Source organism: Natrix helvetica (assembly GCF_964273705.1).
Source record: "Natrix helvetica genome assembly, chromosome: 1".
In the NCBI taxonomy this organism is placed as follows: domain Eukaryota; kingdom Metazoa; phylum Chordata; class Lepidosauria; order Squamata; family Natricidae; genus Natrix; species Natrix helvetica.
The window spans coordinates 43706888-43723998 of NC_138548.1; the positions used below are offsets into that span (position 1 = coordinate 43706888).

The 17111-nt window shown below is 39.1% G+C and overlaps 1 long non-coding RNA gene across 1 annotated transcript in view; it reads right to left on the reverse strand.

Annotated features, from left to right (window-relative positions):
• Nucleotides 1–1138: 1138 nt before the first annotated feature.
• The window catches only part of LOC309382662, a 40548-nt gene continuing 24575 nt past the window's right edge, over nt 1139–17111 (reverse strand). The window contains exons 2-3 of the long non-coding RNA XR_014173693.1: nt 2152–2302; nt 1139–1257 (exon numbers count right to left, since the gene is read on the reverse strand). This is a non-coding gene — a long non-coding RNA (uncharacterized lncRNA). The remainder of the gene's footprint in view (nt 1258–2151; nt 2303–17111) is intronic.

Here is a 17111-nt window from a genome sequence, read left to right on the forward strand (position 1 = left end):
ATCCTTCCCTCCCTGTTATCATCAACAGTCCCAGTATTTTTAGAGGCATCGCTATCCCATGACCCCTAACTTGTGTTGATGGTGTCCAGATTTTCATCTCCACATTCTATATTTCTGTTTGCATGCATCCCAAGAATTGTCCAGAAAATGATGGATAATAAAAAAAAAGAAACTCAGCATCTTAAAACACAGATCAACAAATATTTCAATAAGTCAACCCAAAATAATCAACTCTGTTGTTGTTTTTAAGTCCTACTTGTGTACTTGTTTCTTAGAGAGCTTCTGCTGTTCTGGTGCCTTTCTGCTGGGTGTGTCCACTTCTCCTGAAAATTATTTTAGAGGGGTTCATACCTCCTGCATTAAAAGAGTGCAGGATGGGAGACGCTTGGGCAGGCTGTATTCTGTACTGCAGCTATTCCCATCACTCATAGCCGATGTGCTTCTCTGCCTTGCATATTCTAGTATGGGAAAGTGATATATGCACACAATGATGTAGCTGCATAGAATTCTCACACACAAGAAGAAGAAGTCGTGAGAATTTCCCTTGATGGAGGTAAGGTGTGAGGAGTCTGGTACTGAGAAGATGGATAATCTTTCTCCCACTGTTTCAGTCACTAGTGTGTGACATAAATAAATCATACACAATATATTTAGCCACATCCAAAAGGAAGTCAGCCATTCCAAAGTACAGAACGAGTGTTTAAAAAAGGCCAGTGAATCAAAATTGCAGTTAAACTCAACTAAGGGCTGGAACAGTTGTATTCTAGAGCCACTCTCCCCAAGCTTTCTGGCACTTATGGGGCCCAGTTCCAAATGGGCCATGGCCGGTACTGGCTCGTGACCTGGTGGTCGAGGACTCCTGTTCTAGAGAATTGAAAAGCTTGTTCCTAACTTTCATGGATTTTCAGTTGGTCCTAACCAAAATGTAGCCCTGTTGGGACCTGCAATGTGATTGACTGACATTATCTGATTGGGCAGTGTGTGTTTTAAGCTAAGAAATGTTTAATCTTTATGCCTTCTTCAAACACAGCTTTAATAATAATAAAAAATATGCTATCCCTTATACAATTTTAAAAACTGCATTGCTCTTTGACAAAAGTTTTTTTTTTTTTTTGTTAAAGTAATTTATTCCAAATTGCTATAATCCACATTAGAAAATTAATAAAGCAAACCTACATTTTGGAGCTGAAAGAGGGTTGATATTGATGCTCGGCTGATCTTTTTTAAAAGGCGGGTGTGTCTGTGTCCTGTTGATAACTAGGCAGATAGATATAAATATATAAATGAAAGGGAGACTGAAAATGCTTCGTCAGTCCCTCATCTACACTTCTGCCACTTTCCCGTAACAAAATAAAATAAAATAATAAAGTAAACAAAATAAAATAGGACATTTGACAAGCAAACCCTACCCAGAGGGTCAAATATGTAGATCCTGGGAAAGGTCAAGTTTAATCTCTGCCCACGATGCCCTAGTGCATCCCTCACAACAGCTGACTAACAAAAGGGGCTCAGCACTGTGACTGACAGAATTCTTAATTGTATCCACTCATTCATGACAATTTGATTAAAATATTACGCCAAAGTCTCACCCCCTGTTTGCTTCGATCCTCCAAATCTAATTTTGAATTTTCAGAAAGGAGATTACCTCCACAAGCATGACTGGGATGCTATTAACTTCTACTTAATCTTTATTACTGATGTGAATTTAACATATGTATGGCTTCGTCTCGCTCCTGTTGTTTTTCTCTCTAAAGTAACGTCTAGGCAATATACAAGTGGCGGACATTAATTTTCACTTTGATATCCTGTCATTCCAAAGCTCATACTTTCACATGAGAACTTAAAGATGCACAGTCCTAATACCAAAGCCCATTTAGAAAGCCTTGCATGCACACACAAGCTATGGAAGTGTCTTCATGCTTCACGATGTTAGAACCTGGCTACACGTAGTTTGATCTGTCGCTTATCTATAAGGGTCAATCAATGTAATAAGGAGGATATTTAAACAAGCCCTTTTTAAAAACCCTGTCCCAAACTGACAAAACTGGAATTTGGGTTAGATCATTGTTATCTGACTTGTGTTTCAAATGACAATTACAGAAAAAAAGCATTCACACATCAGCATTATACTTCAACATTTCTAAATAATACCTTTTTGACCTCCTCAAATATAGTTCCTTTGAAGACATTTTCTGAGATGGTAATGTATCAGCTTTTCTCATCACCTACAGTATATGGGCAGAATTTCCCCTTGATTTTTGGTGGCCATTCCTCGTAGCCTCATAGCCTTCAGCAACAAAATCTAAAATATTATGGAAGATGGAAGATAGAATAAAAACCAAGTAAAGGAATGAAGAAAAAATAAAGAAAAACAGAGATTTCATCAGCTCCCAGCTAGGATAACCTTTGGCAAGAGATTTGGAGAGCTACAATTTAAAACATTTGGAAGAAAATATGACTGTGGGTTTTAAACACTATCAATAACATTGAAAAATATTGAACAATATTCTCAAAATCATTCAATACCTAATGTAATATCAACTGAGAATGTTTACTTATGAACCCAACCAGTTGTAGGATTCAGCCAGTTCGCAGCTATTCAGAAGAACTGGTTGTTAACTTTCTAAGCAGTTCAGAGAACTGTTTGTTGGAAGAAATCTCCTTTTGTTTTTGTTTTCACTTTACAGGGCTAATCCTGTAAGGAAGGCAGGAAGGAAACATTCTGGTGGTGTTTCTAGCCTAATCTTTATTGTCCTGCTTGCAGAAACTGCCTCTCTGGTTAACCCTTATTACATTGTAACAGCTAAGGCGAAGCGCCCATCGATGTGAATCCCACCACTAAATGCAACTTTGTATCTGTTATGTAACATGATATAGTAGAGCTTTCTTGCTGGTGGCCCTCAAATTATGGAATTCTATCTTTGGGAAAGTATAATTGGTTGTGCTTGTTTACCCAACATTTCTGGGGTAAAAACTGCTTCAAATACATGTTATATTAACAGGGCTAAACAATTTAGCTAATAAACTGAAGCTGTTACCACATTGCTCAGTCCTGTTTACATATCTACTTCCCTAGATATACCATATGGACATGCTTAAAATCAAGAACTAGACCAGATGTTCCCCAAAACTATCTCTGATGGCAACTAACTGATGATTGTTGGAAGAACTTTTAGTTATATTTAATTATATTTTATAAGGGGCATTATTTCAGTGGGATGTTTAGACCTGTTATAAATAAATAAGTAAGTAAATAATTAATAAATAAATAGTTGAGAATCTAGTTTTAGTGAAAAACTAAGAGCTTGTTATTATAAACAATGAACCCCACCAACATGAAATGCCAGAGACCAAGACATTAAGCATTTCCTTAGACATGGAAACTACGTAGGGACTTTGGGATAACATTCTTTTCTTAGCTCAAGCCACCATGCAGATTTTTGATATTGACAGGATATAGGAGAGAGAAGCAGTATATGCAGAGCATTGAGATATACAAAGTAAAGCTGACATATAAATCTAGTAATGAACACAGATACTTGATTTATGACCATTCAATTAATGATGGCACAAATTAACAATGGTCTCAGAAAAAGGTAGCTATGACCAAAGTTTGATTTTATGACTGTCACCTGCTCCCATGGTCATTTGATCCCAATTTGGGTGGTTGACAACCAGCTCGCTTTTCCAACCAGTTGCAGCATCAAGTGGCTATGTGAGTGTGATTAGCAACAATTTTTGCCAGTTTCTTGCAAAAAGTGCCAATGGTTAAGCTGGATTTACGATCCCATGAGTCAACTTCTGACTTTGTGACTCAACCGGGGAGTATTGTAAAAACAAACATAAAATCAAGTCTGGACACATGATGGACTCAACTTAGTACTGCAACAAATGATGAGAAAAATTCCAGTACCAATTGTGATTGTAAGTGAAGGAATAGCTGTAAATATTTAATTTAATTTAATTTAATTTATAGAACGCCCCTCTCCCCAGAGGGACTCGGGGCGGTGTACAGACCACAATAAAACAATATACAAACTTAGATAATTATAAATACCCATTAAAACAAATTAAATGATAGGCTGTACAGTATAATTAAAAATTAAAACAACCTAAAAAGTCTATCCCGAAAAATTTAAAATTTAACATACAGGCTGGAGGGACACAAAAACAACAGTTAGGCCAGGCCAGCTAAGTTAAACAGGTGGGTCTTAAGTTTCTTACGGAAGGAGCGGAGATCAGTCGTTATTCTAATGTCGGGGGGGAGGTCATTCCAGAGGGTCGGGCCCATCACAGAGAAGGCCCTACTCCTGGGCGTCACCCACTGGCACTGCCTAGTGGATGGCACCCGGAGGAGTCCCTCCCTGTGAGAGCGAATCGGCCGCAGCGATGTATGGGGCAGGATGTGATCCCGCAGGTAACTAGGTCCTGTGCCATGGAGCGCTTTAAAGATGATAGTCAACACCTTGAAACGCACCCGAAAAGCCACAGGTAGCCAGTGCAGCCCGCGCAGGAGAGGTGTTACATGGGAGTATCTGGTACCTCCCATAATTGCCCGCGCGGCCGCGTTCTGGACCAACTGCAGCCTTCGGGTGCATCTCAAGGGAAGCCCCATGTAGAGAGCTATATAATATAATAAATAGGAGCAAGGACCATTTATGTGCACCATCTTGAGCTCCATCACAGAAGACTAGGAATAAATCTAATCAATCAGTCAATGACTAAAGAATAATATTAACTGTATTGAGTTTTATTTAAATTTAAGAGAAAATCAAATATGCTCACATTTGGAGATTTTGCTGAGAATACCCACTGTAACAGAGTGAAATCTCTGGCATAGGCCTCCAAGGCTAAGGGCCGTTTTCACTCTGGAAAGGGTTTGGTTTGGTTTATTTGGATTTATATGCCGCCCTTCTCCAAAAGGACTCAGGGCGGCGTACAACATTAAAAAACACACATCCCCAAAGTTAAAAAAGATTAAATCCATATCAAAAAAAAACACAATTTTTTTTAAAAACAATACATTTAAAATAAGTTAAAATTAACAGGCCAGGCCGGCTTGCTGGAAAAGCCAACTTTTTAGGGCGCATCGGAAGGACCGGAGGTCGGGAATTATGCGAAGCTCCGGGGGCAGCTCATTCCAGAGGGACTCTTCTCTTGAGTCTCTTTCTATCCAGAATAATACTTTATTTATACTGTATTTGAAAGAGGGGCATCTTGTAACAACTCTGATTGATCCAAAGACATAAGTCTGAAATTCAGGGAACTAATCTAGATGCATTTTTTTATTCATCTAGGTTCCTAATGATTGCGGTATCCCAATGTGTAATCAAATGGGCGAGGCAGTTCAAATTCATTTTCCCTGGATTTTTATGCCCCCTACCTGCCACTGACATAACTCTAAATAACAAAAGGGTGTGTTTTTTTACTCTAAAAACCAATGAGATAATTATCTGATATGTTTCAGTGCTACGTACAGAGAAATGAAACTAATTTTTGTCTTCAAAGGAACTTGGCAGCTGCTTAAATATGCAGCCAACCTTTGAATAAAACAACCCACTTTCTCCTTGATGCTTGCCAAATGGCTTGCTGTTATTTTCAGCTGATGTGTGCCTGTATGTAACTGGTTCACAGCCACCAACATCTATTGTCAATGTGATGAATAGCCAACAACAATTTAAAGAAGCAGGCTGCTATCAGTATTGTTCTCTTGTTCCGAAGCACCAGGAACAACGGTGTGTTTGCTATACATGATAGGAAAATGGGATTTTCTGATTAATATCCTATCAACAACTTTCATCCCAACCAAATCCCAAGGATGATGAATAAATGAATGACATGTTGTGCTGCCTGCTCTGATATTATGACCACTCTATCGGAGGGGTCAAGGTTGCAAGTTCAGCTTTCCTATTCAGTGGATATTACCTGAGAAGGTTGCATAAATCTAACATCTTTGTTCACAGATACGAAATTCAAAATAAACAAATGGTTGAGTTAAAGCAGTTTCAGTGTTGCTTATTAAACTATTTATTAAACCCTGGGTGGTGATACTGACAATTTTTGTACAACCTCGACAGAGGAGGAGTCTTTAAATTTATTTGTTTGTGTGTTTGTTTGTTTATGTTTCACATTTCTCTCCCACCACAGTGCAGAGATTTTAAGTGGTTTATATAGAATATAATAAATGAGTAAACCTCTGCAGTAGAAATTCAGTAGAAACATCAACCAATTACAAGAATACAACAGAAAAATTTTGAAATATTACGGTCACAGTAAAATCGGGGAAAATCTCCCCAAAATAACCATCCATCTTTAAACGTTTCTGAAACATCAATAAGAAATGGCTTTTACTGCATTAGGAAAAGTTTCCAGGGCCAAAATTAAAGTTGCAAACTTTGGCTTTGGTACCTTTTCTTGACACAGAAGCCAAATCTAACCATTAATGTGTAACCACTCAATTCTGATATCTTTTTTCTTTAGTATTTGCTACAGTCTTGTTGATTTCTAATGAGTGGTTGTAGACATAAGAGGATCAAATGTATGGTAGATATTTCCTTGAAGATTTTTTGCTTCTCAACTGAGAAGCTTCTTCAGTTTGACTGAATGGTGGAGAATGGAAGAATGGTTTGAAAGAGGTTATCTTTGTTAAAATTGAACAGCCCTCTCTCAATGCGGGGGAGGGGGGAAATAAGACACCAACCTGTTTGCAACACAGTTCTTTCAGCAGTTCCAAGAAGGTTCCAAACTTTTCTGCATCAACGTGGTTGCTTTCCCACTGCAAGGCCCCTTTTAATTGAACAAAGTTTCATAGCATTGAAATTCAACCAGTTGTCTCATCTTTTCCCTCTTTCAAGTTCTTCTCAGCTTTCTTCGTTTCAAATTTTAATTTAACGTATTTAAATCTTTGAACATAATTCTACAACAAGGAGATTATAAGGATACAAATATTTTATGACCACATCTAATATTAGTAATGGGTACAACCTTGGAAAAAAAATACAATAACCATCACTTTCAATCAGCACATCCTTGAGGTTGGTTTCTAACTTTTATTTATTATATTTTCTATTTATTCATTTTTAGACTCCTGATATTACGAATACATTTCATGCCATCCTTTTCTCTTCCCCACCTCTCTTCTCTCCCAAGTGCACAAAGACCGGTATGCAGTTGTATATGCGTTTTCCCTTCATATAAGCTAGCACTATTGTGTCACTTCTTCACAGGCAGGCAGCAACATAACAATAGCCATACTGAAGGGCGATTAACTTCAGGGACAGCAGGCCCCGGTGCAAACAATGAAAGATCTCAAGCACTGAAAACAGCATTGATTCAAAGAATGAAACAAAAGTTTGACACCATTGAAGAAAGAAGCGAGGAGGGGCGGAGGAATGGTAAGGACCAACAAGGTTGTGACATCTCTGACATGAAAATGATTTACATGTCATTAATGTATGTGGATTGTATACTACAATTAGGCCAGTATTTAAATAAGTGTTAGCCTTGGCAGTCTGCATATTATCACGCTGGATTTATCTTTGCCTCCAAGGTAAAGAGCAATTTCTCATTGTAACAGACACAGTTAGGATTGTGTGTCAAGTGCACTTTCAGTAACACATTCGGAGAGGGAAGGGAAGAAAAGGAAAGGAAGATATGTTTTTCACTAAGTACAATTTTCATCCCATCCTTTATAGTCATTCCACTATGTTCATAAGCACTTTGAGAGACTAATGCTTCCTATTTCATTTATCATCAACTTCTTTTGATTTTGGTAAATCTTGTTAAGTTTTCTTAGTGAGTTGTCATGTTTTGTTGTTTTTGTTTTTGTTGTTGTTGCTCTATTTTAACATGGATAAGTTATTGTTAATTTATTTTCCACTTTTATAACTAACTCAAGGTGGCAAGCACACCTAGTACTCCTTCCTCCTCCTATCTTCCCCACAACAGCCCCGGTTGGATTGAGGGACAGTGACTAGCTCAAAGTCACCCAGTTGGCGTTCATGCTTAAGGTGGGACTATAATTTTAATCTTTGATTAGCAAATCTTAATGGATGTGTCCACTTAATTTGCTATTGTCTCCCTCCCCAAATAAATCATATATGGATTGTATGCTATATGGCCTGATTCAGATACATTAAGCCAGTGTCAGAATTTCCCACAAACTACTCAACCTAATTTTAGCCTTGACTTGCATGCTGTGTAAACCAGCTGAGGAGTTGCTTGCTTCTATGAAAATGATAACAAATATTTGAAAAAAAAATAACATGGAATATGTTTAAACCAATTTCCAATTTTAAAAAAATCTAAAGTCGAAGGAACGAAGGAAAATAATAATTTAGCATTCATGTTCTTGATAAAGGAAGAGAACATAAATTGGTGTGGAACATTGGTTTCATTGGTTTCCCTCCAAAGCACAGCATGATGCATCAGAGAAAACATCCATGACACAGAATGGACTAGTGGTTCAGTGTGATTACAAGACCATGACCCAATGGTTATCCTTTATTGTGATGAAAGAAATGTCCTTCTGGGTTCGGCTCCAAGTGGGGAAAAAGACACTGGAGACATGGAGGCTGCTTGGAAAGATGGTTTTAATGGTGAACAGGACCACATGGCTTGAGCCCTGAACAGAAAAGGTGATCACATGCTTCAATGTTGGTGGAGAAGAAGAGAAGGGAAGAGAAGGGCTGAAGAAGGGCTTGCAGGGATTTTTATAATCTGTTCGGCCCCACCTATCTGTTTCCTGTTCCTGTGTAAGAAATGTATTCTGATTGGTTGTCAGACTCCCATGGGCGCGTGCAAGGGCAACCCTCTAGGCTGAGTTTTGAATCCAGGTTTGGTTGAGTTCTCAGATGCCATGTGGTCAGTTGAATAAAAGGCAATATTATCCTGCCTTAATCCTATCACTCTGGAGTTGAAGAGGAGAACTCTTTATTATGTAAAGTGGACTAGCTTGGCCTTCTTAATGGCCCATTGACAAAGTGGGGATGGGCCGGAAGCTGCAGGAATTTACTTTGTGTTTGAAATGTGTTTCCAGGAAAATATAATATTCTGCCTTATCAATATTTCCTAGGATATTTCATTTTTCTGGGAGAGGGCTAGGTGATAACTTCCTACAATTGAATGCAGAATGCTGTGTTGTGGTTGTTGGGTCATGGTAGAGGCAAGTACAGGTAGTCCTCAATTTATGATCACAATTGAACCCATAACTTCTGTTGTTAAGTGAGTCATTCATTAAGTGAGTTTTGGCCCATCTTACCACCTTTCTTACCACAATTGTTAAGTGAATCACCACAGTTGATAAGTTAGTAACATGGTTCTTAAGTGAATCTGACTTCCCCATTGATTTTGCCTGCCCAGTGGTTGCAAAAAGTGATTATATGACCTTGGACACATCGGTCAGAAATATGAGCCACCTGCCAAGCATCTGAATTTTGATCACATGATCATGGGGATGTTACGAAGGTTGCAAGTCACTTTTTTCAGGGCTGTTATAACTTTGAATGGTCACTAAATGAACTGTCACAAATCAAGAACTACCTGTACCGTAGTCTAAAATACTTTCAGCATTTCTTTTAAAATGTCTTAGATAAGATTACCATCAAATGCTGGTTCAGTTTTCATATATCAATAAGTAGCCTTCTTGTACATATGAGCTTTCTGGTTCTGGTTCTTAAAGTAGTTATGCAATGCTTAGCGCTATCTGATGTCTTATGTAACTAGTCCATCTCTACTCCTAATATCCATTTTAAGGTGAAGAAGCAAAAGTCAGAAATTCACATAAGAAAAGCATTTATTGACATATAAAAACTGTACTGGGATTGATTGTGCATCAAATTTCATGAAGGAACCTCCTTGATTACCAATAATAAGAAAACTAGGGCTTTAGAATATATATTATGTAAGATCCTAGGTTTGAATTTTCTTTGAGAGGGTTTTTTTCCTAACCTCAAAAATATTCTACCCGTATTCTAATACTCTAGATGCCTGTTCTAAGTTCTTCTCTCTCTGGTTATGGATTCTATTCCAGAAATTTGTTTCAAATGTCTGTGAAGTTCATGTTATCAAGTACTGATCTTTAATTTATATAAGTCTCACCTTCAGACCACTGCAGATGTAATATATTGGCCATTTTGTACCATAAATATTGCATCAACACTAGTATCTAGTATTGCTGAAGTAGAAGTATTTCCAGTAAAAGTCCAGATTACTTGATCCTCGTCAAACAATTTGTAAGATTGCACCACACCTACATAGGAAACATGTAGATCCTTTGGTCATACATGTTTAGACAATAGGATTTAAGGGTTGTTGTTATTTTTTAAGATAAATTATAATAGCTAAATTATAAGTCAGTTATCGGGCCACAATGCAGCACAAATATAGACTATTGACAACAAGATGGAAAAATAATTTTTAAAAAAGAATTTTATTGGTTTTTAAACATTTATGGGGAAAGGTAAAGGGGTACATAGAAAATTTTGGCAGCTCCCATGCTAGTGGTAGAAATCCCTCCAAATCTCACAATTTTTATAATGTTAAAGACAACGTATAAAAAATAAGCAAAAACAGAATCTTGTTCTACATTATATCAACCATGTGTTCAATCATCTCTTTTTTGTCACTTTCTAGTATATCAACAATTACAATAATATTTCAAATGCATTTTGTGACCTGAGCTTTTTCAATATTGCTCCCTCCTCCCTGTCCCCAGATGGAGCCACAGCCCCTCCCTCCTTCATATCTTGTACATTACTATCTTTTTCACTACCTCCCATATTTTTTGACCTCTAGGAGAGAGCCGTGTTTTTTAATGAAGGCTTCTATCTCCCCCACTGTATTAATTCTAATTCTGTTTCCCTCCCAAAAGATCAACATTCCCTCTGGCAATAACCATCTAAACCAAACTCCTTTATTATATAATTTCTTTGATAAAGAGGAGTACTTCCTCCTTTTCTCTCTTATTTTTTATTTTTTGGAATTTGCTTAGGAATGGTAATTTCTAATGGGTCCCCCCCCCTTTGAGCCCCTAGCAACTCATCCCTCGTGGTCCTCCTAAGAAATTTAACATGTACCTCCCTTGGAACATTATGTATTCTAGCATATGCTGAATTAATCCTGTAAACCATATCCATATCCCACCACAACTGTTCTTTGTCTCTCTCTTAATATATTCTGCTAAAATTATACTCATAATATCCTTAAGATCTTCATTTTCTGTCTCCAGTAGGTTCTGGAATCTGAGAAAAAAGGACATTCTTTCAAGTTCTATCTTGGCCATAAAATTTTTCAATTCTAAATTCCCCTTCCGGACTGCCTTAACCTCCTCTCCCAGCCCAGCCACTCCCTCCTCCAACACCCAAATTTGTTGTTTGTTTTCTGTTATGTGGTGTTGTACACCTCTGAGTTCTTCTTTGAGTCTGTCACCTCCTTTTTCAGCTCATTTTGACCCCTCATAATTTCCTGAAACATTTGGGTAACGGATAAGTCTTTTGAGCTCTCTCCAGACCCTTCTTGTTGTAACAATGAAGTAATTTTCGTCTGATGCATACTTGGGCTGGAGGTGGCAGATGTGGGAGCCAAGAATGACTTGCCTGTTGGTGGTTTTTTGGGCCCCATTTATCTGAGTTCAGCAATGGAATAAATCTTTTACAAAAGAAATAGCGTCAGCGGAGTGCGCAGCTCTGTGCCGATCCAAGGAGGCAGGCAAAACCGAAAGTGAAAAGTCAGTTCTCCATCACAGTTCCCAGACACAGAGGCACACCAGAAAGGGGAAAATCAAACAATCAAAATCCAGGAAGACCATATAAAACAGGGGAGGTCCAGGGGTCCTTCGGGGGGGGGGGGGTAATAATACAATGCCAGAGATTTTTTTCAAAGGTAGTTTCAAAAGGAAGACTTCATTTGTAAGTACAAAAACGAAGATGGAGGGGAGCCATCTTGGCTCCTCCTTTCACAGGGAGAAGAACAAAGGTTTCCATAAAGTTTTTTTTTTCCTTTAAGAAAACAGCTCAGCAATCACCTCTTGCAGTTGTGGTATGAATCTTTCTCACATAGTTAATCCAGTTGACAAGTCAGCCTTTATTCTCTCTCCATTCCAATATAGAGAGAGATAATTCAAATGCCGCTTTATCCGAGGGGGGTAAAGAAAAAAAAAACCCCTCTAATCTTCCAGCTTCAAATAGATTGAACACAAACTTACAATAGCTTGCTGCTTATCCATCAACGATAATTAAGGTGATTAGGATGGATCTCTCACCACCTGCATTCCAGCCGCTCCTCCTTAATTGACTCCTTCCTCCCGGAGCCCATTCAGCAAAAGGACAGACAGCCAAATGCTGTTCCCTGCCCCCCCTCTGTTCCCCGGCTCCTGGGGCAAGGCTGAAAACACCGCCAGCTGCCGCCGCATCCAGGGGCTTTCAGCAAGCCGCCCTGCGGCAGGTGGCCCCTCCGAGACCCCCTGTGCTCCTGAAAGGAGCCCACCAGAGAGATGAACAGCGGACAACAATGCCCATCACCTACAGTGACCGGAAGTGATCTCGGAAAAATAAAATTTATGAGAGAAAGAAAGATTAAAAAAAAAAACTCCTGGAAGAATAAGATTTTTTCCTGACATAGAAAAGATTGCAATTCAGAAGTCAATCATAGTTTTCCAGGTAGGGCATTTCAAATATGCAACTAGCACTGAGAACTGCTCCAAGGAGCTAGCTGCTCTTCCTTAGCACAAGGGAGGCACTTAAAAGAACCTCTGAAGATGACTGCAGAACCTGAGTGGTACACATATGAAGAAGTGTCTGTTGCATCTATGTGCTGCTCATACCAAAAGCTCTTCTCAGTTCTAGAGCATGGGTGCCAAACTCGCATCGTCATGTTGCCATCACGTGATGTTTCATGACATCTTCCCAAAAAGCCTTACAGAACATTAACATCTTCCAGGAACAGCCTTATGGAAAATGGTTTGGCAGAAGACGCAAATTATCCACACTGGTTATTTAGGCATCTTTCAGAAATGTTGACGATTTTTGGAATGTTTTCAAACAAATAAAATCACTTAGATTCACTCTATGTTGGACTCCAATGTTGAAGCAGGACCAGTAAAGGTTGGGTCTCAAATGGTTATATGGGAAGAGTTTGGTCTTGTTAAGCCTGTGGAAATGGACAGGATTTTTGTAGCTTGTGATCACTTCAGCCATCTCTGTCTTAGATCCATACCTTTTTTTGCTGGCTAAAGCCACCCTGGAGGGGTATGTGTGATTGGGTTGGGGCAGTGGTTAATTCCTCCTTGAGGGAGGATGTAGACATGCTCCCTCTTAAGGAGACTGTGCTATGTTTCCTTTTCAAGGGACCATCACTTGACCCAGCTAATCTGATCAATTTTTGTCTATTTTCCAATCTTCCCTTTTTCCCTTCTGTCTCCTACTGCCAGGAATCTTCCATCTTTGGTCCTCGGTGGGGTGACACTGTCTCAGAGATTCCTCCTGGAATCACAGCTCGTGCTTGAAGAGCAGTTGGCAGTCATGACTAAGAGGTTCTTTGCACACCTTTGGGTTGTGGGTCATGTGCCCATTCCATATATTAACCTTATCAAAATAAAAAATATAAATGAAAATACTGGGATGGAAAAGGGGAAAGCAAGAGGTGTAGACCACAATAAAGATTTGATTTGATCTGATTTAACTATGAAGTAACTTCCCTTTCCCTCCTACTCACAGTCTTAACTACTCCAAACATACAAATAACCTGAAGGCCGAAGGCCATGATCCAGAGGTCTTATTCAGCCAGTTCTGACAGGTTCTAGAGAACAGGTAGCAGAAATTTTGAGTAGTTCAGAGAACCAGCAAATAGGCTTGCTCTGCCTCCCAGCTGATCTTTTTTTGTTGCCCTGAACAGGAGAATGGAGTTGAAAAGCAAGTTAGTTGGGTAGGGAGGAAATGGGGATTTTTCAGTATCCTTCCCCTGCCATGCCCACAAAGCCATGCCACACACATAAAGCCATGCCCACAGAACTGGTAGTAAAAAAATTTGAATCCCACCACTGATGTCATCACATCTTCATATAGAGGTTGAAAGGCTGAAATACAGCCTAGCTCTGATTACAAAGAAGCCAGTAACATATTCCTTAATGGTAATGAAATAATACTGTTTATTCCTGCTCAAATATAAAGGTTACAGGAAATACATTTTTCTGATTTTACTGAAAATTTCCTTGAATATTTTTCTAATCATAGCCCAGTCTCAGTCTCCATTTACAAGCAAGTGCCTAAGCCTTACAAAACACCATGTCCTAATAGTTTAGCTTTCCATATTTTTATATCCCAGTTTTTTTCCCTACGGAAGCTGCGTTTTAATCTGCCACTGTTTTTGTTTTTGTTTTAATAATGACACCGTGTATGCTGGGTTGTTCTTTGATTTATTTATTAGTTTTGATGCTGTGATGTTTTGATGTCTTTTATGATTTGATTCTGTCCGGTGATATTATTTTTATCTTGGATTTTATTTTGACTGATTCTTATTGGAGATGTTGTTAACTGCTGCAGGCAGCCGGGCCGGCAGGCTTTGCTAGGAGTGCATGATATATAAATGAGCTACATAAAAAACCAAAGGCTCTACTCGTGTATTAATTAATTAATTTAAAAGGAAACAGCTCCTATCCTTCACTGCAATTACTGCAATATGATGCAGCTGCTACTTATCCTTCCACTTCAGTATTAGGAATTCTGATTGGCAGCCCTAGTTTTTCAAGGGGCACTTCCCCCCAAGGTTTGTTTGCTGAAATTTATTTTCATCTAGAGATCTCAAGGTCTGAATCTTTATGGTTTCAAAAGAAGTATTTAAACATTAAGTTATTGCAGGGGGGGGAAGAGGGATATTGTCATTTACAGTCCCAGCCTTACACACACACACACACACACACACACACACACACACACACACACGTTGCCCAGTAACCCTAACCTAGGTAACATCATCAGTGCTAGAAGGGAGGGGGGAAGGAGGAGAAAGGACAAAAAGGAGAAAGAGGAGGTGGGGGAAAGTGGGATCCTTACTGCTTTCTGAGCTTGGTGGTTTTCTTACAGACGTTTCATTACCAAACTAGGTAACATCAGTGCTAGAAGGGAGTGGGGGGGGGAGGAGGAGAAAGGACAAAAAGGAGAAAGAGAGGGAGAAAGAGGAGGTGGGGGAAAGTGGGATCCTTGATGCTTTCTGAGCTTGGTGGTTTTCTTACAGACTTTTCATTACCAAACTAGGTAACATCAGTGCTAGAAGGGAGTGGGGGGGGGGAGGAGAAAGGACAAAAAGGAGAAAGAGAGGGAGAAAGAGGAGGTGGGGGAAAGTGGGAACCTTGCTGCTTTCTGAGCTTGGTGGTTTTCTTACAGACATTTTATTACCAAACTAGGTAACATCATCAGTGCTAGAAAGAGTGGGATATATTGAGAGGAGGAAGAGGGATGGGGGGAGCAGGGAGGCGACAGTGGGGTCCTTGGTGTTCCCTGAGCTTGGTGGTTTTCTTGCAGACATTTCATGACCCAGCTAGGTATATCACACCAATGACAATAAAATATCTGCAAGCAAGCCATCAAGACCACAGGGCATTTATTTCTTCATTTATTAAATTTATATGACTCCTGCCTCCTGGTCATCACGATCTCCTCATCAGGACCTTCCACAATGACCTGCCTTAGAATTACATCTCCACAATCTCAAATTTTATTTATTGTGTATAGAATATTTTTAATGGTTTTATTTTAATTTATTGTGTATAGAATATTTTAATGGTTTTATTTTAATTTATTATGTATAGAATATTTTAATGGTTTTATTTTAATTTATTATGTGTAGAATATCTTTCTTTAAAATTATTTTAGGGAATTTTTATTTATTTATTGTTTATAGAATTGATTACAAGAAATGTTATTCCTTTTTGCAAATGTTTTATTTGTGATACAATATGTTGCTTTTAAGTGTACAGGTTGGTGTATGGTTTATGTGTCTCCAAATGGCTTCTTTTCTATGGGCAGGCCAGGTTGGTGCAAGGCAGCTTTGCCAGATTTTGTGTGTTTCTGTGTGATACCTGGTTGTTTAGGTAATTGTGAGGTGGTTGCTGGTTCTGTGAGCTTCCTGGCACTGTCCTTTATAATTTCCCACAATGCCTTGATGGTTTTTATTCCAGTAGCTTTGTCTTTCCTGTCCTTCGGGTTAGGGCAGTGGTGGGCAACCTTTTTTTTCAACTGAGCCAAATCTCGCCAAAACCACGATTGAAATTTATTTGGAGAGCCGCATTTTTAAAACCGAAAATACATAGGATGGTACACTGTTTTTAGTTTCAATAAGTTTTTATTGAGAATATTCTGCATGCAAGTATCCACATAGGACGGGAGGATACAAATAACACAACTAATAAAACAAAAACTTTAGAACGATATTATTTATCGATAACGTTAAATTCCGTAAAATTTGCCTTACAATGTAGAGAAAAATTACATCCTGACAATGACTGATAAAGTCACAACCACTAATGTGAACATTGGCCTTGCATTTCCTTGGATAGTTTGAGTAAGTCAGGTTTGTATGTTGTTGTTTTTAATTTCATCTCTCTCTCCCACTTTCTTTTTTTCTTTTTCTTTCTCTCTCTCTCTCTCTGGCTCTTTGTCTCTCTCTCCCTCCCTCCCTCTCTGTCTCCCTCTGTCATTTTCTCTGGGTGTCTATCTGTCTGTCTGTCTCTCTGTATCTCTGTCTCTCTCTCCTCCTTCCCCCATCTCTGTCACTCTGTGTGTGTGTGTGTGTCTGTCTGTCTGTCTCTCACTCACTCTGTCTGTGTGTGTGTCTGTCTCTGTCTCTCCCTCTGTCTCTCTCCCCTCCCTTCCTCTCTCTCTGTCACTCTGTGTATGTGGGTGTGTCTGTCTCTCACTCATTCACTTAATCACTCACTCTGTGTGTGTCTCTCTCTCTGTCTGTCTATCTTTATCTCCCTCCCTCCCCCTCTCTGTCTGTGTGTGTGTGTGTGTGTGTGTGTGTGTGTCAGTCTCTCTCTGATTCCCTCCCTCACTCCCTCTCTCTGTTCCTCTCTCTGTCTGTCTGTCTCATTCACACACACACACACACACACAGAG